The sequence below is a fragment of the Mandrillus leucophaeus genome, unplaced genomic scaffold (assembly GCF_000951045.1).
Source record: "Mandrillus leucophaeus isolate KB7577 unplaced genomic scaffold, Mleu.le_1.0 Scaffold928, whole genome shotgun sequence".
NCBI lineage: Eukaryota > Metazoa > Chordata > Mammalia > Primates > Cercopithecidae > Mandrillus > Mandrillus leucophaeus.
In genome coordinates this window covers 1202328-1224140 of record NW_012110119.1, presented here as the reverse complement: position 1 = coordinate 1224140, position 21813 = coordinate 1202328, and positions in this window count along the sequence as shown.

Sequence of the window (21813 nt, the reverse complement as noted above, 5' to 3'; positions counted from 1 at the left end):
TATGCTATTCTTCACCAAACTTTTTATTGATTCACTAATAGATTTACATCCTTATGGTCTCATGGTTTCTTGTTTAATTCAATGAGTTAGAATCTACTACTGACTATATTTATTTTCACAGTCAAATTATACCTGCTCAGACCAGTAAGAGCTTTTGCAGTTTTTGACAGGTTCTGTCTTTCTCTCTCTCTCTCTTTCTCTCTCTCACTCTCTCTCTTTCTCTCTCTCTCTCTTTTATTGTCATTGAGCTTATGCATTCTTTGACATTTTATTACTTTTCGGCACAACAAGATATCTCAGGCTTGTGTCGTACTTTTCCTGATTCAGCCCCGAAATTGACCATTCTTTTAGGAAGCCCTAGTTCCTTTTAGAGGAAAATGGTAGTTGGAAGACAAGATTTAGGCTCTAGTTCTGCTAATCAGTATTGGATGATTGCTGCTCCCAATCCCACTCAGTAGATAAGACTGGAAAATATATATGTATATACAAACACAGATTTACATCTACGTTTATTTCTATATTTATTATAAACCATGAGCTCACATTAAAACCTTAATTCCAATCCAACACTCTAGAATTCATCCCAGATTTTCCACTTTCTGAACTTCCCATCAGCTTAGTGAGATCTCCATGATCTGCTTGGACCCTATAACCCCCGCTTTGGTCCAAAAACTGCTTCCAGACAAAAGAGTAGAGTGATTGTTGACTCACTTAGGTAGGTGTTTCTTCTTTCTTAGGGATCATGGTCCTGTGTGGCCTATGTCTAATGTCTGAAAGGGTTGCTTTATGTACCTGATGTGGTTTCATTTTAGTTTACAGCAGGAGGGTGGATTCACAATCACATACTCCCTCATTGCTGGATAGGAAACAATATCGCATTAAATGTTCACAGCACTCATGTTAATATATCAAACACAGCTCACACAGACTGTTACAACAATCCAGGCAATAAATCTATGACATCTGTAGTTGACAAAGCACAGAGGAAGAGATCTGAAGACAGCCACACCTATGTCAACATTACTTTTTTCTACTGTGTGACCTTAGGCAATATACACAGCACATTTGGTCTCAATTTCTTCATCTCTAAAGTGGGGGGTTTGGGAGAAGACTAAAGGACGTAATATATGTGAATCACCAATGGAGAACAATACACAGAGGTCTTCAATATGGGGAAGTTTATTCCTCAAATACTTCTGACATTTATTAAAATTTATTTTGAAAGAATAAAGTTTTTTCAAAAAAATATACTGAAATTCCTCCACAAACATTTTTCTCACGACTTTTATAACTTCAAATGTTCACTCTATTAAAAAAGAAAATTATTTTATAAATTGAACATCAGCATTTATCTTGTCAACCACCACTGAAAAGTCAGAGTATCTGGGGGTAGAATATGTTAGCTTTTAAATGGTGTGCAGATACAGCTTGGTTCAACTTTGAATAGAAAGTTAAAATACTTCAATCACCCAAATCTGCAAGATACATTCAAAAGTCAGGCATCAGCCAGGTGTGGTAGCTCACGCCTGTAATCCCAGCACTTTGGGAGGCCGAGTCAGGTGGATCGCTTGAGGTCAGGAGTTTGAGACCAGCCTGGCCAATATGATGAAACGCTGTCTCTACTAAAAATACAAAAATTAGCCAGATGTGGTGGTGCCCATCTGTAATCCCAGCTACTCGAGAGGCTGAGGCATGAGAACCTGGGAAGTGGATGTTGCAGTGAGCTGAGATCGCACCACTACACTCCAGCCTGGACGACTCCATCTCAAAAAAAAGAAAAGTCAGACAAGATGTCTTTTACCAAGGGAGCACTAAACAGTCACTGCACTTGTTTTTGGTACTTGTGTTTGATACAACTAGTTACTTGTTACTATTCTTCACAGCTGAACTTTGAAAAGATGTTGAATATATAGCATTTCCAACTTTGGAAATTGTTTTCCCACCTCTCTGGAAATAAAGTCCTTTATATAAAAATTTTAATAGGCTTGTATGTAAAACAGTAAGTTTTGTTATGCAATACCCAGTGTATGTGTGGATATGTATGGGGGTGTGTGTGTGTGTGTGTGTATATATATATATATGTTCAGTATATGCATACACACATATATATGTAACTTTTTCCAGGATTTTTTTTTTAGTACTTAAGGCTTCTCCTCCTCCTTCTCTTCCTCCTCCTTCACCCAGGGCTTTATTTTTCCCTCCTTTCTCCCTCCTTCCATTGCCTTCCCTCCTTCCTTCTCTCCTTTCTTTCTTCTTTGCTTCCTCCACATATACTCATTAAGCTCCTTTTATGTGCCAAGGATATTAGGGACTTGATGTACACGATAAATTAGAAACCACTCCTGAGCCCAGAGTGTCAGGGGTAATGACAAAATATGTAAAGTTGGAGCACAGATCAAGGGCAGCCAACCCAATTCGTGGAATCAGGTGAGGCTCTTCAAAAAATGTAAGCCCTGATGTAAATCCTTCCTCTGCCCCATCTACTTTTTTTCAGTTCTGGAAAACTCCTAGCCATTATCACTTTGAACATTGCCTGTACCCCGTTCTCCTACCATTCACCTTTGGCACTTCTACTAATGCTTATGTTTAACTTTTTAGTTAATTTATTCATCTTATAACTTCTTTTTCATATTTCCTATTTCTTTTTTCCACTATTTTGCGTTCTGAGTGAGTTCCTCAAATCTAATTTCTAATTCACAAATGCTTTCTTCAGCTGGGTCTAGCCTACCATTTATCTATTAATTAGTTTAAGTTTCAATGATCTTACTTCAACTATCATATTTATACTTTTAGAACTATTATGTTCTGAATAAATCCAATTGTGCTTTTCCCCAATATCCTGAATGTATTTCATACATCCCGTTTATTTCTCTATATCTTTGATTACTTAAAATATTTATTTGAAAAATTCCTTTCGTATAATTCAACAGTCTGTCCATTCTGCACGTGAATGGTCATAGCTGTTCTGTGTTTTGAACCTCTACTGGTGGTGAATTTTTTAATTATTGACTGAGCTCATTTCTAGCAGAAGTTATAGAAATGCTTCCTGTACTTGCAAAATTTGGTGAGTTTTATTGGTTCCATGCTAGTTTCGACATTGGCTTCTCAGCCAAGTCCCTGCCCTGGAAAGTAGTGTGTATCCATGTCCACCCACAGTCTTAGGTCCTCTGCCTGTTTATCACAGTTCAGTACGGTGATCTGGCATCCAACTGTGCCCAAGAATTGCTACTAATGAATACAGTTAATTTACTCATAATTCATGAACTGCACAGTTCCTTGAAAGCTCCACTATTTAGGGAGTCCAATGCCAACTTCCTAACACCTTGTAGATGTTAGGAGACCAGCCTATAACATATACCACCAAGGACTACTTGGCATCCATATTCATTCATCAAAAATGGCTTTGAGTTTTCTCTTTGCATCAGACTCCTAATTTGTTCCTGTTCTTTCATTTGAACTTATCTAAGATGTAATATTTTAACATCTATTTTGTCCAGTGTTTCTCTGCGTATAGACCTAGGCAGGGCAGAGGAATGGAGTGACAGTTTCCGTATCTGCTCAGCCCACAATGTTGCCTCTATAATTATGAAGCAGAGTCTTAAAGGTTGAGAAGGATGTGCATATACTGTGCTAACTCCACATTCACTCCAACTATAAGGATTTTACCCCTTACGGAATTCCCGTGTACTGTGTCAGTTTTTGTTCACTTAATGACAAACTTCCTTGAATTCATGTAACTTTACTTATCCATACTCCATATTCACCCACATTGGTTTTACCTCAGGAAATGATGACTGGATACAAGAGAAATAGGATTTTGAATGGATGCTGGGCTTAATTCCCAGGTCATGGGATGATCTGTGCAGCAATCCACATGGCACACATTTACCCATGTAACAGACCTGCACATGTAACCATGACCTTAAAATTAAAGTTGAAGAAAAAAGATTTACACCTAAGTTTAAGGAGAGAGAGAGAGAAAAAAAAAAAAAAAAAAACCCAAGGATTTTGTACCTTAACAAAATGTGTGATCTGAACATGGAGGGGCATACCTAGAGTTAGCAACCTGCAATGTCTCCACTGTGCTGGACTGTCAAGAGAAGGATGTTGTAGTGAGGGTCAAGAGGTGTATGAGTTGCAAACGGATTCCAGGAAATGATGCCATAACACCTCTCTCACCCTCTCTGTTAGCTTCCTCTCATTTTTTTCATTTAGTAATCATTCCCTAATCACTGTATATGAAATTATACATCGTTCATCTATATACTGTGTTATGGGATGAGGTATATAATAATCCACAGGGCAGGGGTGTTAAAGGTTGTGAGGTACAGATGACCCATCCATGAGGTGACAACACAGCAGAAGCTCTGAGGCCACATATGCCCAGGTATAACTTTGGATCTTAGAACACGTGTCAAGGGCCTAGGAAAAGCTGCCCTTTGCATGTGTAACTCTACATTACCCAGCATTTAGGCCAGTTTCAATTCCAGATATATTCTAATAGTGATAAACTACTAGATACTGTCTAATTTGATCCTTACCACAATCCCATCAGGAAAGAATTATGCATGTTGTATGAGTCTTATATTTTTCATTCAACAAACATTAATTCCATTCCCTCTGTGTGACAGGCCCTATTCCAGGCAGAGAGTTTGCAGCTGGTCAGACAGAAAAGTTTAAGTAAGTTTTCCACAGGCCACACTGCCATCAGGCACCTGTCTGAATTTAAATCAAGATCTCTAACTACTAAAATGCAAACCACTACCCAGTACTTCCTTCCAAATGTTGCAAATAAACTTTTATAATTGTGGTATTGTTATTTTCTTTCTCTTTCTTTCTTCTTTCTTTCTTTCTCTCTCTCCTTTCTTTCTCTCTTTCTTTTTCTTCTTTCTCTCTCTCTCCTTCCTTCCTTCCTTCCTTCCTTCCTTCCTTCCTTCCTTCCTTCCTTCCTTCTCTCTCTCTCTCTCTCATTCTTTCTTTTCTTTTCTTTTTTTATTTTTTGACATGGTCTCACTCTGTTGCCCAGGCTGGAGTGTAGTGGTGCAATCATGGTTCGCTGCAGATTTGGCCTCTCTGGCTTAAGTAATCCTCCCACCTCAGCCTCCCAATTAGATGGGATTATAGGTGCATGCCACCATTACTAGATATTTTATATATATATATATATATATATGGAGAGAGAGAGAGAGAGAGAGAGAGATGGAGTCTTATGTTGTCCAGGCTGCTTTAGAACTCCTGGGCTCAAGTGATCCTCCTACCTCCATCTCCCAAAGTGCTGAGATTACAGGCATGAGCCACCCTGCCTAGCCAGTATTGTGATTGATGTTTTTTTTCTCTGTTTTCCATTTTCCTTCCTCCTAGTCATGTCCTGTCGTAGGGCTGCTTCTCTTCATGAAGGGACTAAGTCAGGTACTGGCTTAAATTTTCAACAGAAATTTAAAATGTTACAATAAAATAAATCCAGTGAAATCCTAAGTATGACACTAAATATTAAAAAAATTCAGACAAAATAAAAACTCAAAAGATTTATAGCTTAATATTATCTAATGCCCTTTTTTCTAAAGACTTCTAAATTCTTCTTTCTTTTCTTCTTTTTACTATTTTTTCTCAGTGTTCAGGTGTGTACTTTATTTTATCTCTAAAAAGGAAGTGGCTTAATGTTCAAGTTCTTGTTCTTTTCTTTTCTAGTTATTCGCATCTATTTTTTGCGTTGCTTTCCAAGTTAAATCTTCACTTTTTTTTTTCACTGTTAGCCTCTTCCCATCCTTCAAATGGTTTCTTTATAGTTCTTTAGTTTTTAAAACTCTTTCTTCACGGACAACTTGCCTTTTTTCTAAAATGTTTTGAAGATTTTCCTGTGGTACAGGAACTAAGACATAAGGGAAACCTTGAAAACTTATGTTTCAGTCATTTACAAAAGCTTCCTGCTGTACTGAAAAGGAAAAAAAAAACATTAAAGAGATTTTGTTTCTGATTTCAGCTTATGTTGACACACTGTTCTAGGAAGAAAACAGAACATTTCTGCTCATCAATGTTTTGCAGTAAGAACTTGTGACCCCTAATTGTCAATATATCCTGCAGGACGGCAGGTTTTGTGCCTTAACAGAGGCCATGTCAGTCTGCCCTCTGCCCAAATAGCCCTCTTCCCATCTCTTGGTGGGAGGACATTGGGTAGGACATTGACACTGAGTAGAGTACTGTCTATCTAACTCATGGTTCACCTCTTAGAATGGAAGGATAACACATTTAGTTGTTGCTAATGCCTTGGAACGAATGTGTTTATTGGATGTCTCTTTTGGGGCTAGTTCAAAAAGGCCACTGACAAGAATGGGAGGAGACTAGATGGGTCATGTTGGGGGAGTAAAGGGTGAGGTGAAGGATCCATGAAAGAGCCATACATGTGGATTCCCTGGGAGAGCCCATGAGGACCCTGGTACCTGGAGAGTGGAGTGGGCAAGAAATAAACGGGCAATTCTGAAAGGAGAGTGGTAGCCTGAACAGAAACTTCCAAACTGGAATCAAGGATTGGGAGAAAGCTTAATATGGGGATCTCCAGAGACTGAATTTGCAGAACAAGAGAAGCAGCGCAGGGGCTGCCGTTGGTAATCATTCTAACCTTGGTCACCCAGTTAATGTGCTATAGTTTCTGGGGATACACGTGTCGTAACTGCCACCAAACAGTGAGGTTTTCCTTCAGTGATGAAAAGAAAAATGCATTCACTACCTCAATTCAGTACACAAAGCCCCCTCTCAGTACCAAGGATAGTTTTACAGGGTTTTAATGTCTTCCTGAGCTTTCTGAGGAGGGAAAGGAAGCACGTCACAAGCTTTGCTGAGGCTTTAAGATTAATGTGACTGGGTGCTGTGGCTCATGCCTGTAATCCCAGCACTTTGGGAGGCCTAGGCAGGTGGATCACCTGAGGTCAGGAGCTCAAGACCAGCCTGCCCAACATGGTGAAACCCCATCTCTACTAAAAATACAAAAGTTAACCAGGTTTGGTATCGGGTGTCTGTAATCTCAGCTACTTGGGAGGCTGAGGCAGGAGAATCTCTGGAACCCGGGAGGTGGAGGTTGCATGAGCCAAGGTCATGCCACTGCACTCCAGCCTGGGGAACAGAGCGAGACTCCATCTCAAAAAAATATATATTAATGTACAAGAAGTAAAATACGTGGTAAAAAAATAAGCTGTCCATATTCAATACTTTTAAAAGCAAACTTTGCAGATTGTGCTTTAATTCATTCATGACAAAAAAGCTCCACCAAGCTTCCAATCAGCACTGGCAAACATTGCATCAACACGCCCCCTCCTTTATTCCAGACAGATATTACACGTTGGCCACAGTCTCTTACACAGCTGAAATCTTTATTATCTTATATGTCAATGCTGTGCTGCAGGAAGCCATGAAAAATTAATTGGGACTGGCATCTCAGGTGGAGCTTGTGTGAACCTGGTAACTTAATCCCTGCCATGTACTAGGAGAACCCAGGTTATGTAAAATCATGCCATTACATAAGGTTGTCTTTTCTGTCCTGGTCACTGGCCACTTTGCCTTCCTCCCATGTTGCTCACACACTTAAATATTCAGGGCTTTTCTGTGTTCTCAAGGCCACACTCCTCAACTACATAAGAAAGAACTCACATGATTCTGTTCATTTATTGACTAATTATAGAAAACTATAGATAGTTTTTAAAGGGGTCAGTTGGTGGTATTGTCAATGTTTCCTTCCTCCCAAATGTTTCTTTGATTTTCCTAAGGATGAATTAGCTGCCCTGCTTCCAAGCATAACAAGAAATGTAAGTGCATTTCTACTGAAAGTAAATCTTCCTCTCACAGTGTCCAGCATTATGGGATCTCTGTTAATCACTGTTTATATGTGAGCCTTTAGAGAATGGACACAATGTCAGTTTCGGCTGGGATAAATTTTTTTATTCCTTATTCAATTTTCTTACCCAGAAGATTTTCCATCTGAATCACTTTTACCCAGTTTGTTTGACGGGCAGGTGGATCCACCTATTGAGATTCCAACTCAAGCTCATTTGGAGAAAAACTAGAGACTGCACATTTTGAAACAGCAATTCTCCAGGACCCGATCCTGGAATCTTCCATGTCTCTCTCGGGTCTAGAAAGCATACCTGCTTTCACTGATTCTGATAGAGGCCTCTGCTGATTTTCAAAAGGGTCATATGAGAATTCTGAGAGTTCTGTATGACTTAAGATGCCTCTTGGGAGAATGAGCAAGACTAGGAGATGGACCCTTTCATGCTGTGCTTGTAGGGTTACCTGACAACAAATGTTTGCTCTCAACCCCTCAAAATACCATGCACTTTTCTGACTCAGCCTTGAGTCACACTACTGAAGGTGGCAGGCTATGCCACCCCCAAATATGCCACTTTCACATAAGGCACTTGAAAAAGCCAAAGGCACTTGAAAAAGAGCAGATTCAAGAAGATTAAGTGTATTCTAATCTTCCCCTTCTTTTCCCTGAAGGTAGGAGATAAAAACTGCCATGTGGAAGATGGCCTCCCTGTGCCAAGAGAAAAGAAACATTCTTCCATGGGGAGTCACAGCTGAGATAATTCTGTATAAACAGACCTTGTTAAAAGAATTATCCCCCTTTGGTCTCCCCACAAAATTTAGTTACTTTTCCACCACTGCCTCTTTACAACATCAGGTAAACTCTGCTCTTTTTTTTTTTCTTCATTTTCTCATGAGGGCTCCCGCGTCATAAATTTATATGCTTTTCTCTTGTTAATCTATCTTATGTCAATTTAATTCTCAAGCCCAGCCAAAACCCTAGAAGGGCAGAGGTAAAGTTTTGGCTGCACTGCACTGTTGATTCCAACACACACACACACACACACACACACACACACACACACAGAGAGAGAGAGAGAGAGAGAGAGAGAGAGAGAGAGAGAACTCTCTTCCTATTCTGTGCCAGGGAAATTCTGACATCCCCTCAGACTCAAAGTTCCCACACCAGCCAAAAATGCACCCTCTGTCTTGATTCCGGTTTGCATTCATTCTGTCTTATATTGTTAATTACTGTTTGGTGGAAAGCATGTGACTCCCAACTTCCCTTCTTGAATCCTGGTATAAATTTAAATTTCCAGCTTCCTGCTAATAATGCCCCTACCCTTGTGACCTGCAGGCGCCCCATCCCACAGAGCTCTGGGAGGATAGGACTGAAAAATCCATGGTTTCTTTCTCAGCCCGGCACCTTGCCCCTTGTAGGTATTCAGTTAAAATCTGCCAACAGACTCAGTGCCCACCTGGTCCAAAGGGAAGGACAAAGTTCATGCAGCAAATATATCTTTTCTGACTTTGAAAATATTGATGACAGTGGAGATTAAAATCCTACCAAGGCTGCTGCAGAATCAATGACACATGAGGTGACCAGGCATGGTGGCTCATGACTGTAATCCCAGCACTTTGGGAGGCCAAGGTGGGTGGATCCCCTGAAGCTAGGAGTTCAAAACCAGCCAGGCTAACGTGGTGAAACTCCATCTCTACTAAAAATACAAAAATTTAGCTGAGTGTGGTGGCACATGCCTGTAATCCCAGCTATTCAGGAGGCAGAGACAGGAGATTCATCTGAGCCCAGAAGATGGAGGTTGTAGTGAGCGGAGATGCAGAGATCATGCCACTGCACTCTAGCCTAGGCGACAGAGTGAGACTCCATCTCAAAAAAAAAAAAAAAAAGACACATGAAGCGTTACCAGAAGACTTCAGTATGTCCTCCAGTGTGTAATTCATTTGTTCAACAATTTTTACTGGGCAGGCATTCTAATAGATGGTGAGGATATCACAATAAATAAGGCAAACAAAATCTCTACCCTATGGTAGAGATTTTGAAATCTCAAATCATTAAGTTTTAGGAAAATTCGATGACAAAAAGAAAGTCTTATAATGTTACTGTGTCCAGATAATGTAAGTTTTTACACATTACTATTTCAATTTCATTCAATTTTTTATAAACTTTCAGTTTTTCGAACATGTAATCATATTAGTGCTAAGTATAAAAAATTTTTTCTTAATTCCTATGTAAATTTAAGTGTATTTAAGCTTTCCTTTTCTCTTTTTTTTTTTTTGTTTTTGAGATGGAGTTACACTCTTGTTGCTCAGGCTGGAGTGCAATGGCACGATCTCAGCTCACCGCAACCTCCGCCTCCCAGGGTTCAATCAATTCTCCTGCCTCAGCCACCTCAAGTAGCTAGAATTACAGGCATGCACCACCACACCCAGTTAATTGTGTACTTTTAGTAGAGACGGGGTTTCTCCATTTTCGACAGGCTGGTCTTGAACTCTCAACCTCAGGTGATGCGCTCGCCTCGGCCTCCCAAAGTGCTGGGATTGCAGGCAAGAGCCACTGCGCTCAGCCATATTTAAGCTTTTTTATCTGAGCTTTGGAAAGTCCAGTTGAGATGGCTGTTTCTGAAATCCAAAAATTTTGCTTCATGGTTTTCAATCAATTCAGTAACATGGAATATTTTCACTTTCTTCCTTAGGTAAGCACCAAACTTTAAAAACAAAAGACACTCACTATAAGTGTGCTACGGTGTTATAATGGCTATGAGGTCACTAAGAGATAGCAATTTTTCAGCTTGTTATAATCTTAGGGGACTATTGTATACGCAGTCTATCGTTGACTAAAATATTATTATGTAGTATATGACTATACTTTTAAGATCTTATGACAAATCCACATTAAAAGAAAAAATAAGATAAATGAAAAGAAAGGTTTATCATTTCTTGTACCATATGGAGCTATATACTAACTGACACGTATATGGTTCACAGTAGGCCTTTCTTTGGGGTTTTAGAATGAATGAGAGTCCATTTGGTCCAGAAGTTTATAAAAGTCACAAAAATTATTATTTGTGTTCGGATTAATAAGAATGTATTTCTACCAGCTGAATATTTGATTGGCATTACATTTATCTACTTATCACTCTAAATAAATAAGCAAATCTCTACACTCGCATTTTTTTTATTTTAAACGCTCCCTCCCTCAAAAAGAAAATAAAAAAGAGAGAGAGAAAGAGAATTTCCAAAAAAGTTAAAGGCAGGTTTAGTGAAGCAGAGTGAAAAAGTGTTAGTGTCCTGCCATCCTGTGGTTAGGAACAGTACTACAGCATTGTCTTAGAAATTTCCACCTGAGTATCCCTAAAAATCAGAAATGCAGTTAGCTTCATCAATAAATTAACTTTAAAAAGAACTCAGAACATAAGGAAGCATTCTAAAGGATCTACAAAGTTATTTCATCCTAAAATGTAAAAACTTCCTGGTTGAGTTGGGTCCCTGAAAGAAAATGTTGTCATTATATGTACAGTGTTTTAAATGTTGATTGTTTTTGACAGATACTCAAGCAGTTAATAGATATTATGAATGACAAATTAACATCTCAATAAGCTAAAGCTTTTATATTTTAATAAACAGAAAATGCTGTCAGACCAAGCAGAAAAAAATATGATTTTAATATTCTAAGCATAGCACTGATCTTTCACTAAACAGGTGAGTTTGATGCTTTGAAAAGACTAGCAAGTATCTGGAGGACACAGGAATAGCTCTTGGGCTTGAAGGGGAGTAAAGCCTCTTACTACCCCAGTCTTCCACCCTCCGCCTCGGCCTAACTTAGTCTAGAGGCACATAGTAGGTTTTTATTTTATAATGCAGATTTCGTGCTAGGGTCCCACATTTCATTAAGCCCGTAAAATAAAATATCTATCAAATAGTGAAGGACCAGAATTGTCATTCTAAATTTAGTTGAATACTGTTTCACTCCCCATACCTTTCCCAAATCTAGTAAGATGCCACCTTCAGTGCCAAGCAATTACAAAGGCCCCCAGCAGCTACCACCAGTAAACAGTGCAAAAAATTATGAGCAACCATCTACAACAATCTTCATATTCCCACCTGCACCATTAGAGAAGTAACAGCTTAGTAAAACTTCCTGACATCTTGTTCCAAGAACCATCAAACGTTGGATATTTGGAAGTATCTGCAGTTTGTTTTCATCCAGCTTTCAAGTAGGCCACAGCTTGGCAATATGTACATTTATAAATCTAGCTGGTGAACTTAATGGACAAATAAAAGGTTATTTAAAATTTATATCAAATTATTGTTCAGGTCAAATTGGAATAAAGATCAGGCTGTGATTTCATCGTGCACGCATTTGCTTATCCCACTTTTATGGTCTCTTTAGGACTCTTCCAGGCTTCTTCCTTCCCTCTTCTCTAGTTTTGCTTTCTGCTTTTATCTGTAGCTCTTCTTCCCACTTTCCCCTCTGGGCATTTTTTGCTTCAACTCTCTATTACAATTGGACTTATGTCCTCTGTAACACACTGAATAAAAATAAAAGATTCCAACGTGAGGCTTAGGTAAGTTTGCCACAGGTTGGCAGAGGTCAGCTCACATATTCAGTCTGCTTTCCCTCTGTATTTGCTTTGTGGTGGGAACAGGCAAGTTGTATCACTTAATCTGAACTTTTAAAGCTAAATTGTCTAGCTGGTTTACTGAGGGCAAGGGTCTTGAGAAGATTTACATGCAGAGATTAGAAGTAACCTTGGGAAAACCAGCTTTTTAAAGTTTCAACTCAGAATGACTGCAAACATTGATTTAAGGGTTGCAAAAAGAATGATAGGAAGAGACAAGAGAGAGGAAGGTAGAAAGAAAGAGAAGGAAGGAAGGGAGGGAGGGAGGGAGGGAGGAAAAGAGAGAGGGAAAGAGGGAGGGAAAGAGGGAGGGAAAGAGGGAGAGAGAGAGGTAAGGATGGAGGATGGAAGGGAGGAAAGGAAGAAAGGAAGGAAAGAAAGGAAGATCTAAGCCTCAGTACAGAAATGCTAATAGCTCATTGAGTCTTTAGGTTATGCTTTGAATTTAGTATCTCATCCTCTAATGATGCCCAACACTGAGACTCCCATTTTTCACACAGCAATGTGAATCTTTATTGAGCACACGCCATGTGTGTTCTGGACATTTTACATATAACTGTTTAATCTTGACAATGACCCTGTGAGATAAGTACTAATTTGATCTCCATTTCACAAATGAGAAACCTGAATTACAAGACAGGTGAAAGAACTTGCTAGAAAGCGAGGGTTTGAAACTTGGCAGACAGCTGCCTGTGAGGAAACAAGCCCCAGATATTACATAGCGCGCCACAAGAAGACACCCATAAGAAGACGGGCCAGGATGTGAATACAGACCTCCCTGTTGTTCCAGCAGCACCCTGTGCTATGGGCACACTGCCCAAATGCTATGGCTTTGGTGACCCTATCTGCCTTACGTCCCTGCTCTTACTCCTCTTTGACTTCTATTCTTTCTCAGTCTTTCTTTCTTTCACATCTTGACTTTCTCTTTTCTCTTCCTGTTTCTAGATGCTTTTCTATATTTACTAAGGTAGTATCCTTTCTTCCCTTTTCCTTCAACCTGAAAACCATGACAAGCAGGAATAGTGAAATGCAGTGGTTAAGTGTACGTAGGCCTGATTTTGACCCCTGCTCCACTGTTCTTCTGCTGTGGGACTTTGAGCAAGGTACTTAATCTCAAATCTCAGGTTCCCCATTTGCAAACTAAAACACTAGGACAAACCTCATGAGGTTAATCTGAAGGTTCAAATACATAGCCCCTGTAAATAGCCTTTTATAATATCTGGCTTATAGCAGGAATGCCTGTCAGCGCCACCACCTCCTCCACCTCCTCCTCCTCCACTGCCTCCTCCTCCTCCTCCTCCTGTCATCGTCATCGTCGTCGTTATTAAATGTTATTCATTTAAAAATTATTTTTGAGTATAAAAGTCAAAATGCCTTTCCCATTAAAATTTTCCTTCTTCCTTTTAGATGGCAAATTGCTCAAGGGAGGCAACCTCTCTTTTTGAATGCCACAGATTAACAAAAGTTAAATAGTTGCTATTATAATCCAATCTCTGTCTCTAGTGTAAAGTTGGTGAAGTCTAAATTTAGAACAAATTGTTACATTAAAAGTCAATTCCACAGTGAGGACAAGGGATATATTGCTTTTTCCTTTAAAGTGGGGCATGAGCGGAAGAGGGATGGATTTAAGAGGCATCCTGCTGCCACAGGGCTTGGTGCTTGTTAAGGACACCAAGGCTGCAGGACCCAGCGAGGGTGGACCTCAAGAGACAGAGTGATATGTCCCTTACGGCTGACCTTCAGTTACCCACTGCCTCTCAACCAACTGTTGCTTTCCCTAAAACAATCTGCCACTTGGACCTCTCCAAAGAATTGAGAAAATTGAAGGCCGCATGAATTCGACTTCTGAAAAAGCATTTCCACTCAGCCAAGGAGCGAGTGAACAGAGTTTAGGGAGATAACAGTAGTTGCTCACAATAAAACTGTCTTAATCAATACAGATAATTCTCATTTTCAAAAAAATAAACACATTATGTTCTTAACTTGGTTTAGTAAATATAAGCACAAGTTTAAATATTAAATTCCATTAATATCTGTGTTAACAGACTTAAAAGAAACTTTGATTTCTAATTTCCCAGCCACACTATACTTCTGGTTTGTAAATTTCCTATCCTAAGCATACAGGAATTTGCCCAAACATGAGGAAACTGTTTCCATTTTCTCCTGTGTTCCGAGTATCTCCCTCTTAGTGCCATGTTCACACTGCCCTATTCCCTACACCCCTTCTTTCCATTTAAGGATTGAAAAACAGAATAAGCAGATGTTCAGTTAGTCCACTGCTTGGAACACAGTTCACATATCATAATATTTAATGAACGCTGCATCCTCCTAAAGCGGATATTTAACTTCAATAACTATACAAATGGCATGCACGTGTGTCTGTCCCTTCCTTCAAATCCATGAAGAAGAAAGTCATTCTGGTAAAATATCCAAACTGCCTATAAAAACATCCTCAGACTTGCTGTGTAAATCTCTGATGGGAAGGACAGAGAGGCTTTATTGCTGTTGTTGCTTAAATCATACTGCTACCATTCCCCGGAAATACCTGACGGTACGTTATGAATTCGGTGTTCATGTTCCCCGGGACATTTCTGCAATACTATTTTTGAATAACAGTAATTTTTGAGTTTTTACCAACTTGGCTTCAAAATACCATCACGAATCATTCACATGTCTTAGCCTTACTTATGCTTTTGGTATTTTTCATGAAAAGCTAGCACACATTGCCTTTAGCAAAATGATAATGATCACAGAAATTATTTTGATCAGAAAACTGATTCGCATGGGGTAAGGGTCTCCTGGTCCATCCAGACTCACACTGGTTAGGTTAGTCAATTCTGTATTAGGTTAACAATTTACTTGCCTGCTCTGAAAATCAGTCACATTCCTCTAATCAGCCTCCACTGTTTGGATAAAGTATATCAAAACAAATCTAGAAATATTGGTTCCAAGACAATGCACCAAAATTGCTCCTTGTTCTTAATAAAGAAATCTTCTGAGCTCACGAGGGACAAGGTCTTCTAATCAGTATTCCCTCTTCTTTCTGCCAGGCTTATCTCATGTCAAAAGGAGATATTTTGAAAGAATCATTCAATATATAGACCCAAGGGACTCTCTGGGGTGGGGAAGAAGGGTGGGGCTAGCAGACACAGAGCTGCCATGTCTGTTTTTAATCTGCAGCTGCTACTGCTGATGAGTTGAACTGAGGAAGGGAATCCTGCCTAAGGGTGGAGCTGCCCTGGCTGACGCCCATCTGCCTGGCACACAGTTCATGAATGCATTTTACAGCACACCATCTGCATCTTTGAGCTCCCTAATATGTGAGAATTTCACTGTGACCTTCCAGCTCTACTGCATACATTATTTTAGCTCACATCTAGTACCCTGAGTCCTCTAACTCCTACACTGGATCCTGCTTCTCTGGAAACACCAGGTTCCAAATTGGACCAACCAGGGCTACTACAAACTCCCTGTATATTTGACCCTGCTAATTTAGAATTTCCATCTATCAGAAAGCAAATGGTTTCAAGGTTGACTCATCAAGTAAATTAGGTAGCAGTTAAAGTTGATCCCTGAGTTGTAGATAAGTCTCTTGAGGCCTTTCCAAAAAAAGAAAAATGTAGCAGAATGTTTAAAATGTAGCTTGTGCTCAATAAATACATATTAAATGCACAAGAACCATAATGATTTTAAATCCCCAACAGAATTAAAAAGTCCCTTTTAATGTTCACTTGGAAAAGGCTTTTAAAGTAATGTAAGAGCCTCAGTACACACCACAAAAAACTCAGTGCTGTGTAGCTGGGGGAACAGAAATTATCATAGGCCCCCAAATCTTTGGCACTATATATATACACACACACACTATATATATATGTGTGTGTGTGTATATATGGTTTCTAAATTTCCTATCCTAAGCATACTGGATATATACACACACACACACATATATAGTGTGTATATATGTATACTTGTCTGCTCTGAAAATCAGTCACATTCCTCTAATCAGCCTCCACTGTTTGGATAAAGTATATCATATATATGCATATATGTGCTATATATGCTATATATATGCTACATATATGCTATATATGCTCTATGTGCTATATATATATGCTATATATATATACACGCTATTGGGGAGAAACAGGAAGATACAATTTGCCAGAGTTTATCCTTTCCCCAAAATGGATGTGTAGAGAAGTAACTGAGCTTCCAGTGTCATTTACTCTGGTTTCTTGAAGTCTGTATAATGTGTGATCCACATACAACAGAAGGAGGGAACCTCAGCATCATCGCAGAATTTTGTTGGTTGGGAAAAAGAAATGGGAGACAGAGGAGCAGTCACTCTGAATAACTGAATGAAGGTTTAGAGCCATTGTGAAATTTTTGAATGGGGCTTATAGAATTTTGTTAAATCTAAGCCATGACTTTGGCATCAAACGACCAATAAATAACAGTGCCTCCCTTTGCCACCTTTCTGCACGGCACAGGCTCTGCCTCCTGCTGACCCTGGCTTTTGCCTCATCCAGCCCTGCAGTTCTTCCATTGCCTCCTAGTCTTGTGAGCCTTTAGTCTTTCCAATCATACTCAGTTTCTTGGCTGACGATCAACTGTGTAACTTAGGGAAATTGTTCACCACTCTGAAGTTCAGCTTCCATATCTCTAAAACAGGGATAATATAACATCTACATCAGAGGGATTGTGAGAATCACTTTATTCCATGGAGTAAAGAACCCCTGTAGTGCCATACATAAGCACCTTTGAATCCTACATCTCTTTTGTCTATGGTTGCTGCCAATCACAGGGAAAAACCCACCCTCTGTTTTCTCTGCTCCTGCTCACGTTGTCTACACTTAGGAAGATCAGCACCCCAGCTTCTCAAACTTCTCCAGAGGCCTTCCTCTAATAGCAAAAGAGATTTGAACAGATACCCATAACCTCCCAGAGATGGTTGTGGTTATCATTCAAAACAGTTTAGTGGGCCATGCTCGGTGGCTCATGCCTGCAAGCCCAACAATTTGAGAGGTTGAGATGGGAGGATCACTTGAGCCTAGGAGTCCAAGACCAGCCGGGGCAACCATATTAGTCTGTTCTCATGCTGCTAATAAAGATATACCTGAGACTGGGTAATTTATAAAGGAAAGAGGTTTAATAGACTCACAGTTCCACATGGCTGGGAGGCCTCACAATCATGGTGGAAGGCAAATGAGGAGCAAAGTCATGTCTTACATGGCAGCAGGCAAGAGAACTTGTGCAGGGAACTCTCATTTATAAACCCATTAGATCTCATAAGACTTATTCACTACCACAAGAACAGAATGGGGGAAACAGCTCCCATGATTCAATTATCTCCTACCTGGTCCTGCCCTTGACACGTGGGGATCATTATAATTCAATGTGAGATTTGGGTAGGAACACAGTCAAATCATATCAGCAACATAGTGAGAACTTGTCTGTACTAAAAATAAAGCAAAAAAACCTAGCTGGGTGTAATGATGTGTGCCTGTAGGCCCAGCTACTGGGGAGTCTGAGGTTGGAAGATTGCTAGAGCCCAGGAGTTAAAGGTCATAGTGAGTTATGATTGCACCGTTGCACTCCAGCCTGTGTGACAGAGTGATTCCCTGTCCCCATCTCTAAAAAAGGAAAGAAAAACAGAAAAGAAAAGAACAAAAAAAGGCTTACCACAGTATTTACTTGAAGTCTTCCATTTACCTTAAAAATTTTATACTGATTTTCATCCTATCCTTCTATATTAAAATAATTTTTAAAATATTGCTGTAAGCAATTGCAATTTCATTGCAAATGTTCCAAGTAAAATTGACACTAGAGGAAGATGTGTTGTGTTCCATGGTCACAGGTATCCTAGGCACAATGTCCGTAGACCCGAGGGTGTGGAAACCTGGATTTGGACAGTACGGCCTAACTGATTGTTCTATTACAGACTTGTGATATGCAGCCTCACCCTGGCTGTCATTCGGATGCACAATCTTTTCATTCATTTAATATTGACTTTCTGCCATATTATTCAGAAATATTATATTGAACATTTCCCCTCTTCAAATTCTAATCTCACTTGTATTTTCCTCACTGAAATAGATACCATCTGAAATCCTTCAACTCTAATTTCAAAAGCTAGCAAATCAACACTTAATCCCACCTTTTCCCTTTCTCTTCTAATTCCATGACTGTACCCCTCCTCTGTTACAAATTTAACTTTCCTTGAGCTCTCCTGCCTCATCTGAACTTGTGTCTCTGTCGCCCTCTTTTCTTTGTATTTTTAGTTTATTCTCCTACTTGAACCCTTTTTTCTAGCCAGTGCCCCCTGTAACCTAGCTAAGCTTACCCAGTACTCAGCCTGCTAGCCAAGCATCTTGTCTTTTACTTATTAGGATTCCTAGATTTCCACTGAGACTTGAAGTATGTACACAATGAATTATGAAAAAGATTCACCACCCACGGAGAGCAGGCAACTTCAACTTTAGCTCTAAAGTCATTAACTGCTTTTCAATTTGCACCATAAAAACAACACCCAAATGTATAAGAACTGTAACGCTTTAGCTTTAACTGATAGCAGGTTCAAATATGGACAAAATTCCATTTGTCTTAAATGTCTTTATTAGGAAGTTTGAGGCAACAGCAAATCTTCACATAAACATTATTGAAGGAAAAAATTTTAATCACTAATTTCTGCATTCTAATAAATAACTCCTTGTCAAAATTGGAAAACTGATGTTCTGTGTTCTTAAACCAGGATCACTTGCCACAAAGAACAAAGTGGCATCTTGCAACAAGTCATTTTAAATAAGGCTGGAAGGCATCTGTGTGTTTCCTTTTTCAGAGTGTATTCATCAGTAAGGTACTAGCCTAAGATAAACTAGCACCATGGAGCCCTGAAATCACCATGGCTAAGTGGAAGGTGGCTTTGAGGTGTTCTGGCTAAGTGCCAAGTAGAACTCAGAAATCTGAGCAGCAGCAGAACTGGGTCAAAGCCTAAGAACCTCTCTAAAATATCCACTTGCTGATCTGCTATCATTAACTACGCTCTCTTGAGAATGAAATTTGAAAAGGAAAGTAGCTGAATCCAAAGCTCTTTTGTGGAGTCTAATTGGAATAGAGGTTTTGAATATAAATTCCTAAAAGACACAGGAAGGTATGTTGGGGGGTAGTGGGGGAGCAGGGGTAACATTCTAACTGGTTTACTTAATAAAAACCAAAGAGACTGGTAATTAGTATGCACATTTATTTGACATTCTTTAATAACCTTTCCTCTGCTTCACTTTTGTAAAGGACTATTCAGCATTTTCCCAGACTTACAGTTTGGCCCAGATATTAGAAATAAGCAGCTAATAGAGACCTGGTGTACAGAAGAGAATAACAGGAAATGCATACAACTAGATAAATTTGTGGTCTGCAGCCTGAGTCTCAGCACTAAAAGGTCAGTGGGTTATACTCAAGGACACTCAAGAACTCCCCCTGCCATTTCTTGCAAACATAGACACCCACTATATTATGCCAACTGAGGAAAGAATATTAAAAGACAAATTTGTGACCCACGTTAACTCACACATTTCCTCAAAAGAAGGGTTGTGTGTTATTTTAAGATCCATTACTGGGCTGCCAGTGACAATTATTCAGCCCCATATTAGTAAAACTGAGTGAAATGCTGTGAAAGAGTTATTATTTTCTGAAATTGTCTTGATAAAAAAGAAAAAAATAGTAACATTTCAGATATCTTGGACTCATTCTATTTAAAGTTCAAAATATGAGTGCATTGGTTTCCTATGGCTGTTCTGACTGATGCAGGAATAATACAGGGTGGTCACAGGAGAAAAGAAAATTCCAGGCAGCAGTTTCCCATGACTAAGCAAAAGGAAACCGTTGAAATAGCTGCATAAGCGAGGGGCTGATAAGACCCTGAAGAACAAAGGTGTGGGCCAAGCTGGCTAGACCGACTGGACCCAACATGGTGCTGAATTTGACCTAGGTTTCACCTAGGACTTCATTACATGCTCATTACCATGCTAAATCACACATCTTTCCAGGGCCATGACAGTTCTGGAAACACTCATATTTGGTATAAAAAAATGGGTGGTACTACAGTTCCAAGAAGTCTTAATGCTTTTCCAGGAATCTTCATGAATATTCTACCCACTGGTTAAAGAAACTCATAAAAGCAGAAACCCCAAACCCTCTGGCACAACTCACTCTCATGAGTGCACCAGCACTCCCCTTTCTTGAGTGTGTACTCTTTGCTCTGCAATAGATCTCTATACTTTCACTATTTTCTGACTCATCCTTGAATAACTTCTTGTAATGGTATCAAGAGTCTGGACACCAGCTGGGGTCAAAGTTCCACTGGCGTTTGGGGCCCTCCCGCAGCCCACCGGCATCATTACAAATTAACACAAATGTAGTGCTTAAAACAATACACATTTATGCTCTTACGATTCTGAATGTTAGAAGTCTGAAATTAGTTTCACTGGGTTAAAGTCAAAGTGTTGACAGGTTACCCTCCCTCTGGAGGCCCTTGGGAGAATCCCTTTCCTTGCCTTTTCCAGCTTTCAAAGCTGCATTCCTTACATTCCTCAGCTCGGGGCCTGTTCTTTCCTTTTCAGATACAGTAGCATAGCCTCTTGAAATCGCTGCTTCCATCACATTGCCTACTCCTCTGCAGTCAGAGCTCCCACTGCCTTCTCTTGTAAGGACACTTGGAATTACATTTAGTATCCACCCAGATAATTCAGGATAATCTTTCTCATCCTCGAATCCTTAATCACATCTGCAAAGTCCCTTTTGCCATATAAGGTAACATTCACAGGTTTTCAGAATGAGGACATGAACATAAATGGCCATTATTCAGGCCACAATGAGTGTCCATATGGTTGTTTGATTTAAATCCTATAATGTGAGCCAGAAGAAAGAAGGCGCAGTGTGGTGGCTAGATCCTTATCCCCGCTGATGCTAAGACCCATCTTGTCATTGTCCATTGTGCAAGCCTGGAACTATTCAAGTTCCTACACAAAACAAGTTCAGACCCAAATCTCGGTGACTCCAGATCCGCAGCTTTGTAAAAGGGCAAGCCAGCTAGATCACGCTGACAAAAACAGAGACAATCATCCTGGGCTGGTGATTAGAAATCAGGAGGCATATTTGTAGCACATTCCAAGTGGGCATAATTCTCTGCCCTCTCATAAAAGCCCTCGAACCCAGAGCTAAACTGCAGTCAATAGCACTACTGAGGGAAAAAATAATATTAATGAAATGATAAGGATAGCTGGAAGGGGTGGGAGGACATTTTGCAGAAAACCTGTAAATACTCTCCTAAAAGAAGTAGGTTAGATGGTATTGAATCTTGAGATGTCTGAACTGGGCAGTG